Source organism: Eriocheir sinensis, chromosome 10, assembly GCF_024679095.1.
Source record: "Eriocheir sinensis breed Jianghai 21 chromosome 10, ASM2467909v1, whole genome shotgun sequence".
In the NCBI taxonomy this organism is placed as follows: Eukaryota; Metazoa; Arthropoda; class Malacostraca; order Decapoda; family Varunidae; genus Eriocheir; species Eriocheir sinensis.
The window spans coordinates 18,934,830-18,954,109 of NC_066518.1; positions in this window are offsets into that span (position 1 = coordinate 18,934,830).

The window sequence follows — 19,280 nt, forward strand, 5'->3', positions numbered from 1 at the left end:
TGTTAAGTATGAAAAGCCTTTTTCGTAGGACGAGGGATTGGATCATTTTTTTTTGGATTTTTTTGCTGCTGAGTACCTACCTTAAAATTTAGCAAGTAGCTTGGGTGGGAGACAAACTACAAATATATTATTCCAAGTGGATGACTAAAAACTTTGTAGAGCGGGAGTATTACATCTTTATTCTTGAATAAAAAGTTTCTTTTAATGAAGCCCAACATTCTGTTCGCTTTATTTGCTGCATCGATGCATTGCTGTGAGAATTTGAGGTTTGACGCGATTTTGACCCCCAGGTCCTTGACGCATTGAACGCTTTTGGGTTTAACGCCGTGCATTTCGTAATCGAATTTCTTATTTCTTGTTCCAACTTGAACGACCTGGCACTTGTCTACGTTAAAGGGCATCTCCCATCTATCCGACCAAACTGAAATTTTGTGCAAATCCTCTTGGAGGCTTTGCCTGTCTTCGTCAGTGAAAACCGAGTTACCAATTTTTGTGTCGTCTGCAAATTTACTAATGCGATTATTGAATCCAACATCCACATCATTGATGAAAATAATGAAGAGCACTGGGCCAAGAACCGCGCCCTGAGGGACGCCACTAGTGACCGGCGCCCACTCTGAGTTAAATCCGTCAATCACCACTCTTTGTTGCCTGTTGCTCAACCAATTCGCGACCCATTGGTGTACTTGGCCGTCAATACTTATTTGCTTTAATTCATACAGTAGCTTATGATGTGGGATTTTATCAAACGCTTCCTGGAAATCAAGATAGACTATGTCCAATGATTTGGTTACGTCATAAACTGAGAAGAGGTCGTTATAAAAGGTTAATAGGTTTGATAGGCAGGATCTTTTGTTACGGAAGCCATGTTGTGAATCCCCAATTAATGAGTGGCTTTCAAGGTAACTCACAATTTTGTCTCTAATTAAGCTCTCAAGTAACTTATCTACAACTGAGGTTAGGCTAATGGGCCTGTAATTACCTGGTATTATTTTGTCTCCTTTCTTAAAAATCGGTGTCACGTTAGCCTTTTTCCAATCCGAAGGGACGATTCCTTGTCGCAAGGACATATTGAATACGGTTGCGAGGGAGGAGAGTATTTCGCTCTTTGTTTCTTGAAGCAGTATAGGAGAGAGAGAGAGAGAGAGAGAGAGAGAGAGAGAGAGGAGGGTGCCAACAGACCTACTCTATCGGCTGGCGTCAGCCTAGCTGACCAAGTCGGTCTGTCGACGAGGACTGGTGTGTCTCTGCAATTGTCTTAGAAGCATCCTGTGATTCTTGTCTCTTTATTATTCTACTGCGATGACAACGAAAGCAGTATTAATAAAACGCAATAGTGTAATGATGTACATAAACTTTGAAGATTATAATATTATTCTCGTAAAGACAAACAACAGATTTCATGGCTAAGCTCGAGAAAACATTCTGGTAGAACTACATACGCGATTAAAACTGAAAGAGTTCCCCATAAAACAACACTTCTTCATAGGAAACGAAGAAGAGTGTGGGTAACTTCGGTATCTCAGGCAATGATTGCCCTTTCCCCCCCCCCATTCTCTCTCTCTCTCTCTCTCTCTCTCTCTCTCTCTCTCTCTCTTTCAACACACACACACACACAAACACACGCGCACGATACAGGGCCATAATTTTGGGGGGAGGCTAGGGGGGCTATAGATAGCCCCCCAATGTTTTCTATATCGGCCTCAAAATGACCCAAAAAATATTTTTTTTTTAAATTCACCCTCCAGTGCATGCTCGCTTCGCTTGCCACCCGTCCCCCAAAAATCATGAACCTATGACACCCTTTAGCCCTGGCTCCCCCCCTCCCCCCCCAAAAAAAAAAAAAAATACGGACCTGACAGTACATATGAGCTCATCCAAATCATCCATCAAAGCTGTTGGCACATGCCAAGAGTCACCCACACCCATCACCACAAGGGCTGTGTGTGGACGACCTGGTATTAGACAAATAGACGAGCTTCGTTACCTCTTACTCAATAAAGCTGGCTCAAACGATCAGCAGTTCAACCCAATGAGAAATGTCGACATGAACACGGTACCTCCTTGTCGCAAGAGACTAGAACAGCACGTTAGACGAGTGAACTAGCAAGTCAAGATATGGAAAAGTTCTCATCTACGTAACCCTGTGTATATCATAATGTATATACACGTTATAAAATAGCAAATTAAGAAGTTTTATATTCTGTGGCTGAGTTGCTGCAGCATTGTTCCAACAATCGTTTCAAAGCGAGGTTTAATTTCCCTTTCCAGAGCCCCCCTCATCAAAGAATCCACATCTTGTAAGTAGTTCCGCTTTTTGTGCTAAAATATCCACCAGATTAGAGAAGCCTTTTTCTACCAGATACGTTGTTGGCATCCGCACTAGATATGTCACGGCCATTCGTGCAAGTTCTTGGTGGTCTGGAATTCCTAAAAGTGAGCACCAGAAATATCCAAAGTAGGAGAATTCATGGAATGATAACTTTTGTCCAAAAATCAGTGGACAGTTCTAGCCAAATAGTTATCAATGATTCCAGATAGGTTGATTATGGTATTAGCTGAGACAATCCACATACATTTTTCGAGTGTTCTTGTCTCTTGATCAGGGAAAAGGATTCTTAACTTCTTTTCCAGACTGTAATACACAAATTTGTAATACTTTAATCGCAATTTAAATTAATGTCTCGCATTACATTTACAATGTGTGTGTGTGTGTGTGTGTGTGTGTGTGTGTGTGTGTGTGTGTGTGTGTGTTGGGTTCGGCGACACCATCCCAAACATCAACAAGACGTGTTCACGCATTCAGACTCGCAAAGTAATAATTTTTATATAAACCGAATTACAGGATGGTCGGCAAAATCCTCCGCTTTGGTCACGTCCACCCTCGAGAACAAGCACTGCGGGCTGCCGCAGCCACGCCGTGGCGGCCAGACAGGAACGGGCGCCGCCCGCTGATACGCCTGCAGGGGCTTGTTCAGGGCAGGGGATATGTGTGCGGCGTGGGGAAGTGGAGGAGGAGGAGGCCGCCAGCGTCCCACCACTGGGGGAGGACGCCTCCGGTGAAGGCGACGAACGCCATGGCCGAGGCACCGTGGAATTTGGGCTCCCGAGGAAGGGTTGGCCCCCCAGAGGGTGGATTCTGCCATGCAGGGGGGTGTTTCGCTGCAGGGAAAGGCTTCCCTGGAGTGAAATGAGAGGCCTCCTTCTGAGCAGAAAGAAGAGAAAAGGGATCCTCCCTCAAAAAGGGCAAAATAAGATGAGAAGGAGGCCTATCTCCAAAGAGGAATGAAAAGAGAGGGGGGGAGGCCTCCCTCCAAAAAGGAATAAAAAGAGAGGGGGGAGGCCTCCCTCCAAAAAGGAGTAAAAAGAGAGGGGGGAGGCCTCCCTCCAAAAAGGAGTAAAAAGAGAGGGGGGAGGCCTCCCTCCAAAAAGGAGTAAAAAGAGAAGGGGGAGGCCTCCCTCCAAAAGGAATAAAAGAGGGGAGGCCTCCTCCAAAAGGAGTAAAAAGAGAGGGGGGAGGCCTCCTCCAAAAGGAATAAAAGAGAGGGGAGGCCTCCTCAAAAGGAATAAAAAGAGAGGGGGGAGGCCTCCCTCCAAAAAGGAATAAAAAGAGAGGGGGGAGGCCTCCCTCCAAAAAGGAGTAAAAAGAGAAGGGGGAGGCCTCCCTCCAAAAAGGAATAAAAAGAGAGGGGGGAGGCCTCCCTCCAAAAAGGAATAAAAAGAGAAGGGGGAGGCCTCCCTCCAAAAAGGAGTAGAAAGAGAGGGGGGAGGCCTCCAAAAAGGAATAAAAGAAGGGGAGGCCTCCTCCAAAAGGAAAAAGAGAGGGGAGGCCTCCTCCAAAAAGGAGTAAAAAGAGGAGGCCTCCCTCCAAAAAGGAATAAAAGAGAAGGGGAGGCCTCCTCCAAAGAGGAATAAAAGAGAGGGGAGGCCTCCTCCAAAAGGAATAAAAGAGAGGGGAGGTCTCCCTCCAAACAGGAATAAAAAGAGAGGGGGGAGGCCTCCCTCCAAAAAGGAATAAAAGAGAGGGGAGGCCTCCCTCCAAAGGAATAAAAGAGAAGGGGAGGCCTCCCTCCAAAAGGAATAAAAGAGAAGGGGAGGCCTCCTCCAAAAGGAATAAAGAGAGGGGAGGCCTCCTCCAAAGAGGAATAAAGAGAAGGGGAGGCCTCCTCCAAAAGGAATAAAAAGAGAAGGGGAGGCCTCCTCCAAAAGGAATAAAAGAGAGGGGAGGCCTCCCTCCAAAAGGAGTAAAAGAGAGGGGAGGCCTCCTCCAAAAGGAATAAAAAGAGGGGAGGCCTCCTCAAGAGGAATAAAAGAGAGGGGAGGCCTCCCTCCAAAGATGAATAAAAGAGAGGGGAGGCCTCCTCCAAAAGGAGTAAAAAGAGAGGGGAGGCCTCCTCCAAAAAGAAGTAAAAGAGAGGAGGCCTCCTCCAAAATAAGTAAAAAGAGGGGAGGCCTCCTCAAAATGGAATAAAGAGAGGGGAGGCATCCCTCCAAAAAGAAGTAAAAAGAGAGGGTGGAGGCCTCCCTCCAAAAAGAAGTAAAAAGAGAGGGGGGAGGCCTCCCTCCAAAAAAGAAGTAAAAAGAGGGCGAGGCCTCCTCCAAAAGGAGTAAAAGAGAGGGGAGGCCTCCCTCCAAAGGAGTAAAGAGAGGGGAGGCCTCCTCCAAAAAGAAGTAAAAGAGATGGGGAGGCCTCCTCCAAAAAGGAGTAAAAGAAAGGGGAGGCCTCCTCCAAAAAGTAAAAAGAGGGGAGGCCTCCTCCAAAAGAAGTAAAAGAGGGGGGAGGCCTCCTCCAAAGAGGAGTAAAAGAGAGGGGAGGCCTCCTCCAAAAAGAATAAAAGAGAGGGGAGGCCTCCTCCAAAGAGGAGTAAAAGAGGGGAGGCCTCCTCCAAAGAGGAATAAAAAGAGGGGGAGGCCTCCCTCCAAAAAGGAATAAAAAGAGAGGGGGGAGGCCTCCCTCCAAAGAGGAACAAAAAGAGAGGGGGGAGGCCTCCCTCCAAAGAGGAACAAAAAGAGAGGGGGGAGGCCTCCCTCCAAAGAGGAACAAAAAGAGAGGGGGGAGGCCTCCCTCCAAAGAGGAACAAAAGAGAGGGGAGGCCTCCTCCAAAGAAGTAAAAGAGAGGGGGAGGCCTCCTCCAAAAAGAAGTAAAAGAGAGGGGAGGCCTCCCTCCAAAAAAGAAGTAAAAAGAGAAGGGGGAGGCCTCCCTCCAAAAAGAAGTAAAAAGAGAGGGGGGAGGCCTCCCTCCAAAAAAGAAGTAAAAAGAGAGGGGGGAGGCCTCCCTCCAAAAAGAAGTAAAAAGAGAGGGGGGAGGCCTCCCTCCAAAAAGGAATAAAAAGAGAAGGGGGAGGCCTCCCTCCAAAAAGGAGTAGAAAGAGAGGGGGGAGGCCTCCCTCCAAAAAGGAATAAAAAGAGAAGGGGGAGGCCTCCCTCCAAAAAGGAGTAAAAAGAGAGGGGGGAGGCCTCCCTCCAAAGAGGAACAAAAAGAGAGGGGGGAGGCCTCCCTCCAAAGAGGAGTAAAAAGAGAGGGGGGAGGCCTCCCTCCAAAGAGGAATAAAAAGAGAGGGGGGAGGCCTCCCTCCAAAAAGAAGTAAAAAAAGAGGGGGGAGGCCTCCAAAAAGGAGTACAAAGAGGGGGGAGGCCTCCCTCCAAAGAGGAATAAAAAGAGAGGGGGGAGGCCTCCCTCCAAAAAGGAATAAAAAGAGAGGGGGGAGGCCTCCCTCCAAAGAGGAATAAAAAGAGAGGGGGGAGGCCTCCCTCCAAAGAGGAATAAAAAGAGAGGGGGGAGGCCTCCCTCCAAAGAGGAATAAAAAGAGAGGGGGAGGCCTCCTCCAAAGGAATAAAAAGAGAGGGGAGGCCTCCTCCAAAAGGAGAAAGAGAGGGGAGGCCTCCAAAAGGAATAAAAGAGAGGGGAGGCCTCCTCCAAAAGGAATAAAGAGGGGGAGGCCTCCTCCAAAAAGGAATAAAAGAGAGGGGAGGCCTCCTCCAAAAGGAATAAAAGAGAAGGGGAGGCCTCCTCCAAAAAGGAATAAAGAAGGGGGAGGCCTCCTCCAAAAGGAATAAAGAGAGGGGAGGCCTCCTCCAAAAAGGAATAAAAGAGAGGGGAGGCCTCCTCCAAAAGGAGTAAAGAGAGGGGGAGGCCTCCTCCAAGAGTAAAAGAAGGGGAGGCCTCCAAAGGAGTAAACAGAGAAGGGGGAGGCCTCCCTCCAAAAAGGAGTAAAAAGAGAGGGGGGAGGCCTCCTCCAAAGAGTAAGAGGGGGAGGCCTCCCTCCAAAAAGGAATAAAAAGAGAGGGGGGAGGCCTCCCTCCAAAAAGGAATAAAAAGAGAGGGGGGAGGCCTCCCTCCAAAAAGGAGTAAAAAGAGAAGGGGGAGGCCTCCCTCCAAAAAGGAGTAAAAAGAGAGGGGGGAGGCCTCCCTCCAAAAAGAAGTAAAAAGAGAGGGGGAGGCCTCCCTCCAAAAATAAGTAAAAAGAGAGGGGGGAGGCCTCCCTCCAAAATGGAGTAAAAAGAGAGGGGGGAGGCCTCCCTCCAAAAAGAAGTAAAAAGAGAGGGGAGGCCTCCTCAAAAAGAAGTAAAAGAGGCCTCCTCCAAGAGTAAAAAGAGAGGGGGGAGGCCTCCCTCCAAACAGGAGTAAAAAGAGAGGGGGGAGGCCTCCCTCCAAAAAGAAGTAAAAAGAGAGGGGGAGGCCTCCCTCCATAATGGAGTAAAAGAGAGGGGAGGCCTTCCTCCATAAAGAAGTAAAAAGAGAGGGGGGAGGCCTCCCTCCAAAAAAGTAAAAAGAGAGGGGAGGCCTCCCTCCAAAGAGGAGTAAAAAGAGAGGGGAGGCCTCCTCCAAAAGGAATAAAAGAGAGGGAGGCCTCCTCCAAAGAGGAATAAAAGAGGGGGGAGGCCTCCCTCCAAAGAGGAATAGAAAGAGAGGGGAGGCCTCCCTCAAAAAGGAATAAAAAGAGAGGGGAGGCCTCCCTCCAAAGAGGAAAAAAGAGAGGGGAGGCCTCCCTCCAAAGAGGAACAAAAAGAGAGGGGAGGCCTCCTCCAAAGAGGAACAAAGAGAGGGGAGGCCTCCTCCAAAAAGAATAAAAGAGAGGGCCTCCTCCAAAAAAGAATAAAGAGAGGGGAGGCCTCCCTCCAAAAAGGAATAAAAAGAGGAGGCCTCCTCAAAAGAAGTAAAAAAAGGGGAGGCCTCCTCCAAAAAGAATAAAAGAGAGGGGGAGGCCTCCTCCAAAAAGTAAAAGAGAGAGGCCTCCTCCAAAAAAGAAAAGAGGGGGCCTCCTCCAAAAAGAATAAAAGAGGGGGAGGCCTCCTCCAAAAGATAAAAAGAGAGGGGAGGCCTCCAAAAAAGAGTAAAAAGAGAAGGGGGATGCCTCCCTCCAAAAAGTAGTAAAAAGAGAGGGGAGGCCTCCTCCAAAAGAAGTAAAAGAGAGGGGAGGCCTCCTCCAAAAGAAGTAAAAGAGAGGGGAGGCCTCCAAAAAAGAAGTAAAAGAGGAGGCCTCCTCCAAAAGAAGTAAAGAGAGGAGGCCTCCTCCAAAAAAGGCCTCCAAAAGAAGTAAAAGAGAGGGGAGGCCTCCTCCAAAAGAAGTAAAAAGAGAGGGGGGAGGCCTCCCTCCAAAAAAGAAGTAAAAAGAGAGGGGGGAGGCCTCCCTCCAAAAAGAAGTAAAAAGAGAGGGGGGAGGCCTCCCTCCAAAAAAGAAGTAAAAAGAGAGGCCTCCTCCAAAAGAAGTAAAAGAGAGGAGGCCTCCCTCCAAAAAGAAGTAAAGAGAGGAGGCCTCCCTCCAAAAAGAAGTAAAAAGAGAGGGTTGAGGCCTCCCTCCAAAAAAGAAGTAAAAAGAGAGGGGGGAGGCCTCCCTCCAAAAGTAAAAAAGAGGGGAGGCCTCCTCAAAAAGAAGTAAAAGAAAAGGGGGAGGCCTCCCTCCAAAAAGAAGTAAAAAGAGAGGGGGGAGGCCTCCCTCCAAAAAGAAGTAAAAAGAGAGGGGGGAGGCCTCCCTCCAAAAAGAAGTAAAAAGAGAGGGGGGAGGCCTCCCTCCAAAAAGAAGTAAAAAGAGAGGGGGGAGGCCTCCCTCCAAAAAGAAGTAAAAAGAGAGGGGGGAGGTCTCCCACCAATAAGGAGTAAAAAGAGAGGGGGAAGGGCTCCCTCCAAAAAGGAGTAAAAAGAGTGGGGGGAGGTCTCCCACCAATAAGGAGTAAAAAGAGAGGGGGGAGGTCTTTCTCCAAAAAGCAGTAGAACGAGAGGGGAAGGTTTGCTGAAATCTCCATCATGGAAGATTTCAATGTTCACCACCAGCTTTGGCTTTCATCCTCTTTCACTGACCAGCCTGGTAAACAAGCCTACAACTTTGCTCTCCTCAACGATCTAGAGCAGTTGGTTCAGTACCCTACACGTATTCCCGACCGTCTTGGAGTCAGGCCCAACATACTAAACCTCTTCCTTACCTCTAACCCTTCTACTTACTCTGTCGAACTGTTCTCTCCGTTGGGCTCCTCCGATCACAACCTTATATCTGTATCCTGTCCTATCGCTCCTGTACGTACATCCTCTGAACCCACCGAATAGGCAACGCTTCTGGCATTTTGCTTCAGCTCGGTGGGACGACCTGAGGATGTACGTTTCCGATTTCCCGTGGAATGATTGTTACTTCCAGGAGAGAGACCCCTCTGTGTGTGCCCAGCTCATTACAGATGTGACTGTCTCTGGAATGGAGGCTTACCTTCCATGTACTTTCTCTACTTCTCATGCTAAAAAGCCTTGGTTTAATCACGCTTGTTCTCGTGCTGTCAAAGATAGAGAGGCAGCTCACAAAAGGTACCAGGGCTTTCGAACTCCCGCTAACCATGATCTTTACATTTCCGCCCGGAATCGTGCCAAATCTATTCTTCGACTTACCAAAACCTCTTTCATCCATAGCAAATGTCAAAACCTTGTTTTTTTCTAATTCTTCCCGTGACTTCTGACACCTAGCCAAAAACATATCCTCCAATTTCACTTCTTCATCTTTCCCTCCTCTTCTTAACCCTGACGGCAGCACCGCCGTCTCATCTATCTCTAAGGTTGAACTCTTCGCTCAAACGTTCTGTAACAACTCTACTTTCGACGATTCTGGGCATATTCCTTTTACTCATCCCCCCTCTGAGTCTTTTATGCCTGTTATTAAGATTCTTAAGAATGATGTTTTCTATGCCCTCTCTGGCCTCATCTCAGAAGGCTTATGGACCTGATGGAATGGCTCCTATTGTTCTTTAAAACCGTGCATCCGTGCTGACACCCTGCCTGGTCAAACTCTTTCGCCTCTGCCTATCAACATCTACCTTTCCTTCCTGCTGGAAATACGCCTTCATACAACCTGTGCCTAAGAAGGGTGACCGTTCCAATCCCTCAAACTACCGCCCTATAGCTTTACTTTCCTGTCTATCTAAAGCTTTTGAATCAGTCCTTAACCGTAAGATTCAAAAGCACCTTTCCACTTCTGACCTTCTATCTGATCGCCAGTATGGGTTCCGCAAGGGTCGTTCTACTGGCGATCTTCTTGCTCTCTTAACTGATTCTTGGTCATCCTCTCTTTGCCGTTTCGGTGAAACTTTCTCAGTTGCGCTAGACATATTGAAAGCTTTCGATAGAGTCTGGCACAAGTCTTTGCTTTCTAAACTGCTCTCTTACGGTTTCTATCCTTCTCTCTATTCTTTTATCTCCAGTTTCCTTTCCGGCCGCTCTATCTCCACTGTGGTAGACGGTCACTGCTCTTCCCCTAAACCTATCAACAATGGTGTTCCACAGGGCTCTGTCCTATCACCCACTCTCTTCCTGTTAAACTGGCGTCACACTGGACCCAAATCTGGCGAGCACGAGCTCTTGCTGGCAGCTTTTGCTCGCGAGCAAGTCACTGTTGTCGTCACACTGACGAGCGACGAGGGGCGAGCGACGAGCAACATTGTAAACAAAGCCTCAACCATGGCGCCTACTACACCTACGCTTCGCATTACGGCTAAGTGTGCAGCTGTGACGGCATTACTTGCCGTTATTCAACGAGCTCTGAAGAAGAAAAGACGAGTCTGGGTTCGGTCATGGCTGAAGAGAAGGGAGGGAGACCCATGGTGTGTACAACATCATAACATCATAACTTTCTTCAGCGTAGACTTAAAGAAATGTGGATGGCTGTGGTACCACAACTCGGGATGGTCCCTAACTCTAAATATTAAAGAATGCATAATACCGGAGGACCAATGAACTCTAGAACTAGGAGGGAAGGTGGTCATGGCGAGTGTTTACTTCAGCTGGGCGGTCTTGGTCTTGGTCAGGGATCCAGAAATCAAAATAAAAACCAACACTAGTTTTCACAATATTATAAATTATTACAAACACCATCAAACATCAAACAAGTATATGAATAAGTTTTCTAATATCATGGGTATACGGATCCAATACACTAGGACTAGGCAATATATATTATTCACATATCGGTGCACCAAAGAGCTCATTATTTTGACTGCCTGCTCGCGGCTCGCCAAGCTGCTCCCCGTCCAAGCGGCGAGCTAAACGCAAGAGCAAAAGCGAGCGAGCGAGCCATCCCGCGAGCAAAAGATGCCAGCAAAAGCTTGTGCTCGCCAGATTTGGTCCAGTGTGACGCCGGCTTTTATCATCAATGATCTTTCCAGAAGACAACCTATCAACCCGGACTCTAGATTCTAGGATTAAAGATGAGCTCCGGGAGGGCAGCATGAGCCAATGCAAGATGGCGCCACTATAAACACTCGCCTGCGCCAGAACGGGCTGGGCCGACCATCAGGACCCACCGGGAAGAAGCCTTGGACCGACCATCAGGATCCACCGGGAAGAAGCCTACCGGCGCAATAGGCCACGACGTAAAAAAATAAAAAAATAAAAAAAAAAAAATAAATGTCCTATCCATTCATACGCTGACGTCTCCACTCTGCATTATTCAACTTCTTTCAACAGAAAACCTTCTCAACAGGAATTACAAGACTCCAGACTGGAGGCTGCAGAGCGCTTAACCTCAGACCTTGCTATCATTTCCGATTGGGGTAAAAGGAACCTCGTGTCCTTCAATGCCTCAAAACCCCAATTTCTCCACCTGTCAACTCGACACAATCTTCCAAACACCTATCCCCTATTCTAGTTTAAAAAAAAAATCCCAGAACTGCGCATGTCGCTTCGCTTGCCGCCCCCCCCCCCTCATGAACCAATGATGAGATCTAGCCCTCCCCAGCTGGAAATCTGCCAAAATTACAGGCCTGCTATGCAATACGAGACTGCGTAAACTGGAGTTGCCTATACTGCAAGAAAGCAAACTCGCTAAGGGCCTGAAGCGTGTGGATAGCGTGGCTTTATGGTAAAGGATAGTGGAGGGCCAACGGGACATTAACAAACTAAGGAAAATAAGATGCAAAAAGGATGTAAAGAAAATTAGCTTCCCAAATAAAATAGTTGAGGCTTGGAATAATTTGGATGAGGAGATACATAGAGCTAAGAACTTCTAAGAATTTCAAGCAAAAAAAAAACAGAAAAAAAACAGATATGGAGACAGGAGAACACACATTTAATTCAAACTAGGTAAACTTTCACAACAAATAAAAATGAATAAATAAATAAAACCGCTCCATAGCGCAGTGGCTGCCTGCCACCAGTGATGCTGAGGTTCGAGTTCCGCGCAAACCATTAAATGATTTCGCTGAAGGGGCGGGCTACTCTCCTTGAGCAAGGGCGATGTGTGTATGTGTGTGTGTGTGTGTGTGTGTGTGTGTGTGTGTGTGTGTGTGTGTGTGTGTGTGTGTGTGTGCGTGTGGGTGTGTGGGTGGGTGGGGGGACCCATAGATCCCATACCCATAGATCGGTCGTCTGAGCTCCGGGAGGGTGCTTGGCGATCACTATTCCAACACATGATCAGACCATGAATGAACACATTAATAAAACGTCGGTATTCAATAGCTTTCTGGGCAGCGGTGTCCGCAGGTCGACCGAACTCTAGCTTCTTTTTAGGCTGCAGTTCGCTAAATGTGTAGTAAAGAAGTAGAAATAAAAAAAAAAATTATGAAATGCATAAATACACTCGGTGGGTGAGTTAATGCACTTGTGATTCAGGTGTGTGTTTGTGCAACAGACGACAATTGTACTGCGCCGAACATCGCATACGTAAGGGCGAGCTTGATAATGCAGCCTCGGAACCGGTTTATCCATCTGCATGTTTTAATTACACCGGCTGCACTGGCCTCGCTACATGCCTGACGAAATCGTAAATCCCGCGGCAGGGCGACTCCACGATTGTCTATGAGAGCTGACGGTGGCGCGGCGGCACGGGGTACTGCTGGGCGCGTCCTCGCCAAACCGTCAGAAGGGCAGTGGAAAAGTGGGTGGTGCGAGGGTCCTGGGCAAGGAGATGCATTCATCTTGATCTCTCAGAAGGATACGCTCCATCTTTAAAAGGAATTACCTATGTATACGCTGAAGTGAACTCCGCATATTCGCACTTCATGTCTACTTACCATGAATACCTCCAATATGAGAGAGCAGGTGGGCGTTGGGTGGGGCGTGGTGTCTCTCATGCTACAAGAGAAAAGATGATATCCAATATTTTGACTTAGTGTCTCTAGACAATAAATTTATGATAAAAAGTTGAGTACAGGTACGGTTTTGTGTTGTCCGAGGTCACATTCTACTAGTGTCTAGAAGACAGTTAATACAGTATAACATCTATAAGACTTTACATTTGAAAAATTACCGATGTTGACACATTCCTTGGAGGTCAAAAACAAATCCCTCAGTATTGCAGATCTTAGCTGACGGTTAAAAACTTTAATTTCTTGAAGGACCCCTGTGTAGTTTTCATTCATTTTTCAAAGGGTCCCTCACTACTCTTAAGGAACACCTCTGTATATGTGTGTGTGTGTGTGTGTGTGTGCTTGAGAGAGAGAGAGAGAGAGAGAGAGAGAGAGAGAGAGAGAGAGAGAGAGAGAGAGAGAGAGAGAGAGAGAGAGAGAGAGAGAGAGAGAGAGAGAGAGAGAGAGAGAGAGAGAGAGAGAGAGAGAGAGAGAGAGAGAGAGAGAGAGAGAGAGAGAGAGAGAGAGAGAGAGAGAGAGAGAGAGAGAGAGAGAGAGAGAGAGAGAGAGAGAGAGAGAGAGAGAGAGAGAGAGAGAGAGAGAGAGAGAGAGAGAGAGAGAGAGAGAGAGAGAGATATTTACATAGATTTACATAGAAAATCAGATCATACAGACCTCATGATCCAGACTAGGTGGTCTGTCCTTAAACCTAAGTGATTCTACATTAATCAGATGGCTCCAAAACGTTGCATTTCAACTCGTTAATATTAAGTTCTAGGAAGTGACGGTCGAACTTGTTTTTAAAGGAGCCAATCGTGTTACACTGGACCACTGACGGTGGGAGCTTATTTCATTCTCGCACTACAACGTTGGTGAAGAAAAATTTAGTGCAGTCTGAATTCACTCGTCTACATTTGAGTTTTATGCCATTGTTCCTCGTTCGTAAAGTGTCATCGATCATAAACAATTTTGATCTGTCTACATTCGTGAAACCATTAAGTATTTTAAAACATTCGATTAGTCTTCCTCGAAGGCGACGTTTCTCAAGAGAGAACATGTTAAGGGCGGAAAGCCTTTCTTTCTAAGATTTGTTGCGCAAGGACGGGATCGTTTTTGTTGCCCGACGCTGAACACCTTCTAATTTAGCAATGTCCTTTGCATGGTGGAGAGACCAAAACTGTACCGCATATTCCAAGTGGGGTCTGAGGCCAATGTGAGAGAGAGAGAGAGAGAGAGAGAGAGAGAGAGAGAGAGAGAGAGAGAGAGAGAGAGAGAGAGAGAGAGAGAGAGAGAGAGACGGGGGGGGGGGTGGGGACGAGGCAGAACAAAATTAGAAAGTAACAAAAGTAAAAGTGGCAAATTGTCTTTCTTCTTTTCACAACAAAACGTGTTTCGAGGGGCGCCACACTTACTAAACAAGATCTTATTAACCAACGCATATTCCACGCTCTACCCAGAAGCTGACCCAGAAACCCAGACACTAAGAAGCGACACTATGGACATCGGAACACACGGCGTGCCCGCATGGATCCCTTCCCAAACACGCGTTTTTACATCGCGCCCCCTCCATAACAAAAAGTTTATATACTATCTATCTTTTCTCGCTAAACCAAGTTTTAAATCTATCTCTCCTCGCTAGGACAAGTTTCATTATGCCTTTCTTATTTCACTACGAAAAATTGTATATTTTTTCCCTCTCGCTAGAGCGTTTCATATTGTTTAATTTTTATCAAGGTCAAATCTCAATGTCTATATTCTGTCGTTAACCGACGTTACGGAAAGTGTCACGATGCAGTTTTCTCTCACCGGAGCAAGTTTTATGATGTCCGTCTTCGCTTCCTCAGCCCGTGACAATACTCCTGGCCCAGTCGTGGTCTGGGTTTTCCAGTCACTTCCTATCCCCACGTCATCGCCAAGTCTGGGGCTTAGGCGATGAGCACTGCGCCCTCACAGCCCTGGAGGCGCGCCATGACTGATCTGATCGTGAGAATCAAAAGTGTATTCGCCATTCGAAACACAAATTAAAGAGATTTTGCGCCTTGTCTTCTTGAAATATATGCTTCGATCTTATATTTCCTTGCAGTTTTCATTTTGTCAGTACTGTATTAGGAACCTGAGTAATCCCAGATGCTTGGGCAGAGGACAGAGTGATACATAATTTAGGCATTTATATGCAAATGTGAAGGCGAAGCATGTTAACTGGGCCCCTGATTAGGCTCATTAATCAAGGAGGTGCACACCTGAGACCGGCTGACGTGATGTGGTGACCTAATCCAATAGTTTCAAACAGTGATTAAAATGACCGGATTAAGCAAACAAAAGGTACTGTAGTCCAGGCAAGGAACTCTCGCCGTGTGTGATGGCGATGATGTCATTATTATCATCATTGATATTATTGTCATTATTTTCATCATTATTAACTTTTCCAGTGTTACTATTACTATGTCAATTATCATCATTATCATCATCAGCAGAAGGAGCAGCAGCATTACTATCCTCTTCCTCCTTCTGCTCATCATCATCGTCATCATCAACATCATTATCATCATCGTCGTCATCATCATTATCAACATAATTATCATCATAGTTCCCATCCATTTAATCACTATTATCATCTTCATTATCATCATCATCATCATCACCACTACCACCACCATCACCACCACCACCACCACCATCACCACCACCACCATCATCACCATCGTCACTAAGGGTTCCCTGAGTCCCGAGCCGCAGGAGAGTAATCACCTAAATAAAAGCGCTGCAGATACCCGGTTAATTAACGCTCGCCCTTCCTATAGACTCGCTGACTCGCCCGGCAAGCCTTATTACCGCACATTTGAGCCTTGACGACATTCCCCCAACTTCAACAATGACAGAGTGTGGAAAGAGAGGCTGTCGAGTGATTCATTCGAAACCGTGATAATCATACACTGTGATAAGAAACACCGTATACTCGCCAAATTCTTACACGCCCTACGCCAAACAAAAATGCAGTTTCTTTACCTGCAGTTCACTCCAAATCCCCTCCATTCAACACATTCATAAAGGAAACACGGCTGAACTCTCGGCTATGTTATCAGAACGTGTTTTTTTTTTCTCTCCTTCTTTCCCCGGGTGGTGAAGGTGGCGGAGGTCTGGGTCACGTCTCCGGGACCAGCCTCGCTCCTCCCCAACGATTCGCTTTTGTTCGACCTTCCTTCCCTCTTCAGCCTTTGTGTAGATCCGGAATTTTAGCCTCTTTTTTATCGTGTACTCCTCTTCTCTGTATGTTAATGATCGCGTGAACCCTTTGGCCTAGACCACTGGAGAGCAAAATGTCGGCCGCCTCGAGAGGGGACACGCCGTTATGTCCTTCCTGCCCGCAGTCTCACCCTGTCCTGGATGTTCTCCACGCCATCAAAATATATAGATTATTACATATATTTCCATGCATTCAGAGAGTGGAGATGTAAAATACATATGAGCAAGTTGAACCTTAAAATAACCGAATACAACATCTGAAACGAGAATGTGAATGATAAGGAAGAAGGGGAAAAAATCACCACTTGATGTCTCTTCGAACGCTCTCAACCCTTTTGGGAAAGAGGCCGAGGCTGGCCCTCCTGGCCCCTCCATGTCACTCCAGAATCCTTCCCTCAATGCCTTTTATATATCCCGGGTAAACGATATTATCTTCCCCATTCAACTCATTCGTAATTATGACCAGAGAGGTTGCTCGAGATTGCTGAAATTATTTCCGAGGCAGGTGAGGGGCAGACTACTGGTTAAAATATCCTCCTTGGCGAGAACTGTAGCTGCGTCGGAGGTGGGGGCGGGGAGTTAGGGATAAAAGAAAAAAAATCCATTCACTGCATTGTGGCCGCCTGGTGCTAGCTGGGCCGCTGCTGCCGCCTCCCATGCGAACCTGACAACTGCCAGCAGAAAGGGAGACCCCGAAGGAGCACCAGGCAGCGCTGAGACTCGACTGGTATACAGACAATGTGCACGTAATGACTCGTTTAGGCAACGTGTGAGTAATGACCCTTCAACGCTGCATAGGCCTATTCACTCTGCACGGCTCAACCCAAACCTGCATACTTCCTATCTTTTCCATAACCAAACACACTTTCTGATTAGTCAATGAGCGTGTTCAAAGTGTTAATTCTATAGTCAAATACACTTTGTTTCTTATGATGTGTTGGCTTGAAATCTCAATTTGGATCGTACGTTATTATTTTTGTACACGACGGTCGGTATATTTCCTATTAGTGTTCTCAAAATATTGTAACACGAGTGCGATAAGAAATAGTCATGACGTAGACACATATGAAAGCTAAGCGTTTTTTTTATATTATTGTTCAAGACTACTAGAGAGGGAGGAACACGAATATCAAAGATATAAGCAATAACAATAACAATATGATGAAGATAATGATAGTGACGATGATATTGACGAACATGACGGTGATGATGCTAATAATGATGAGAATGATGAAAATGAGACAAATAAGGGTCCCTATCCTTGCTTCACGTCAATACCAGGACCGGCCCTTTCAGACGCTTTCGGCTCTCAAAACAAAACAAAACATCCAAAGGTCATGAAGGAAATTAGTCGGGTTCTCTTGAGTGTTTTCACATTCATGTTACAGAGGCCTTGTTAAACTATCACTAGACTCTTAAAACAACTCATGGAAAAACTCACAACCCCTACGAAAGACTTATCAAATGCGGGTGTGTACCCTGAAATGGTTGAGAGAATGGACCCAGAGCAGTCCTAGGGATAAGCGTGTCATCAACAGGCCGGGAAACCACTCCACTTACGCCAGATTGACCCCTTGATACCTCGAGGCCCCGGTGCTGCTACCTGGCCGTGCGGGACCCAACAGGTGGCTGGCTTTGTGCTCCTCCCGGGGCCGAAAAGGAAGAGGACAAGAGAGGACAAGACAGAAGAGGAGACAAGGAAAGGACAGGGTAGGAGGGGGGAGGTGAGGGGGGGGGAAAAAGAGAGAGAGAGAGAGAGAGAGAGAGAGAGAGAGAGAGAGAGAGAGAGAGAGAGAGAGAGAGAGAGAGAGAGAGAGAGAGAGAGAGAGAGAGAGAGAGAGAGAGAGAATATTATGAAAATTTTGTGTCAGCGGCCCTCTGCATCACTGAAACAAAAGTATATGGCATCTCGAGTAAAAAGTAGCCGTGATGCTGGAGAAGCCTTTATAAAGTACTGATGATACCCTTTCCGTAAATCTCATATCGATAACCTTGCATTCATCAGCCTGAGGAACATAAATATTTGCCTTTATAACACACTTTGAGGTTAAAAGGTAGCGCTGAATGTTGGGACAGTTCTACCGTAAAAGTGATTTTGAGTAACTCACATTTTTATGTAACTCGCTTAATATATTGATGTGAGAGCAACATTTTCCTATACTTTTCGAACTGTGTGAACTTTTAGAGACCCCACATCAAGGCAGATACGGCAACCAGCACTCCCGTGTCATGGTGTGCTGCTGTGTGTTCCTGTAGTGATGTCGCCCTGTGCTGTGTTGTACTGTTTTCTTCTCGCCGCGCCGCCGCCGTGGGAGCTGAGCGTCGCCCACTGAGGCCCGCGGGAGGCAGCGGCCGGTCACAGCTTCATATTTCGAATCTTGGAAGGGTTGAGGACATTTTTTCTACCATTAACGGGTTAGGACGGCTTCCCTTCCCTCTTCCCTCCTGCCCTCCTCTCTCACGTACTCTTCGTCTGAAAAACTTCTCTGGGTCTTTTTTTTTTGTATTTTAGTGGAATTTATAATATTTCTAACGGATTCCGGGGAAGATATTTCAGAGACGGTTGGTGAGTGAGATGGCATGAAGGTACAGATGGTGTGTGTGTGTGTGTGTGTGTGTGTGTGTGTGTGTGTGTGTGTGTGTGTGTGTGTGTGTGTGTGTGTGTGTGTCCTTGATGAACGGGTAAGACTGCACATAAACAAATAAATATTGGCTCCAATGGCTATAAAGAGCACAACTTATCGAACACTAATAAAAGCGAATGCCCAAATGCAATCACGACGTATGTAACAAAAACTAAACCAAACGTGGCACCTATCTATCTTTCTGTCTGTCTATCTACCTATCTATCAATCTATCTATTTATCTATCTATTTATCTACACATATATCTATCTATCTGTCCATCTATCTATATCTACCTATCGCCTTATTTATCTATCTATTTATTTATATATCTATCTATCCATCTGTTCCTCCATGTATTTTCATTTGTCTGTCTATTTATTCTGAATTAACAACAACAAACAAAACATACATTTTTATTTAGAGTCTGAGTCTCACCATGTCTGCATACATCGCCTCTTATTACAACAAAAAAGATAAAATAATTCCCTCCAATAATCCCATACATTTGTGCCGCCGATACCTGGGCGAGGTGTCAGCGTGTGATCGCCGCCACGCAGCACCCCACACCGCCGATGCCGCGCCGGCCAGACCCTCACCCATTTTTGTCATTCCCTCCATTACAGACTCACAGCTAACTCCCCGCCAACAGTGAGCAAGCTTAGTGCAGGTCCCTGTACTGAAGCGTGTCTGTTCTGCAGCTTCGCTTTAGTAGAGTTTCATATGTTTGGAAAAAGAAGAGGGGCTCGTATGGCAAAAGCGATTCAATTTTTGCCCTTTCGCCACCATTTCAACGAGGTGGGGTTTATGTTCGAGATTTCCCCCCAATAGACGCCTTTATGTCAGGTTCCTATTATTTCCTCTTTTCACCATTG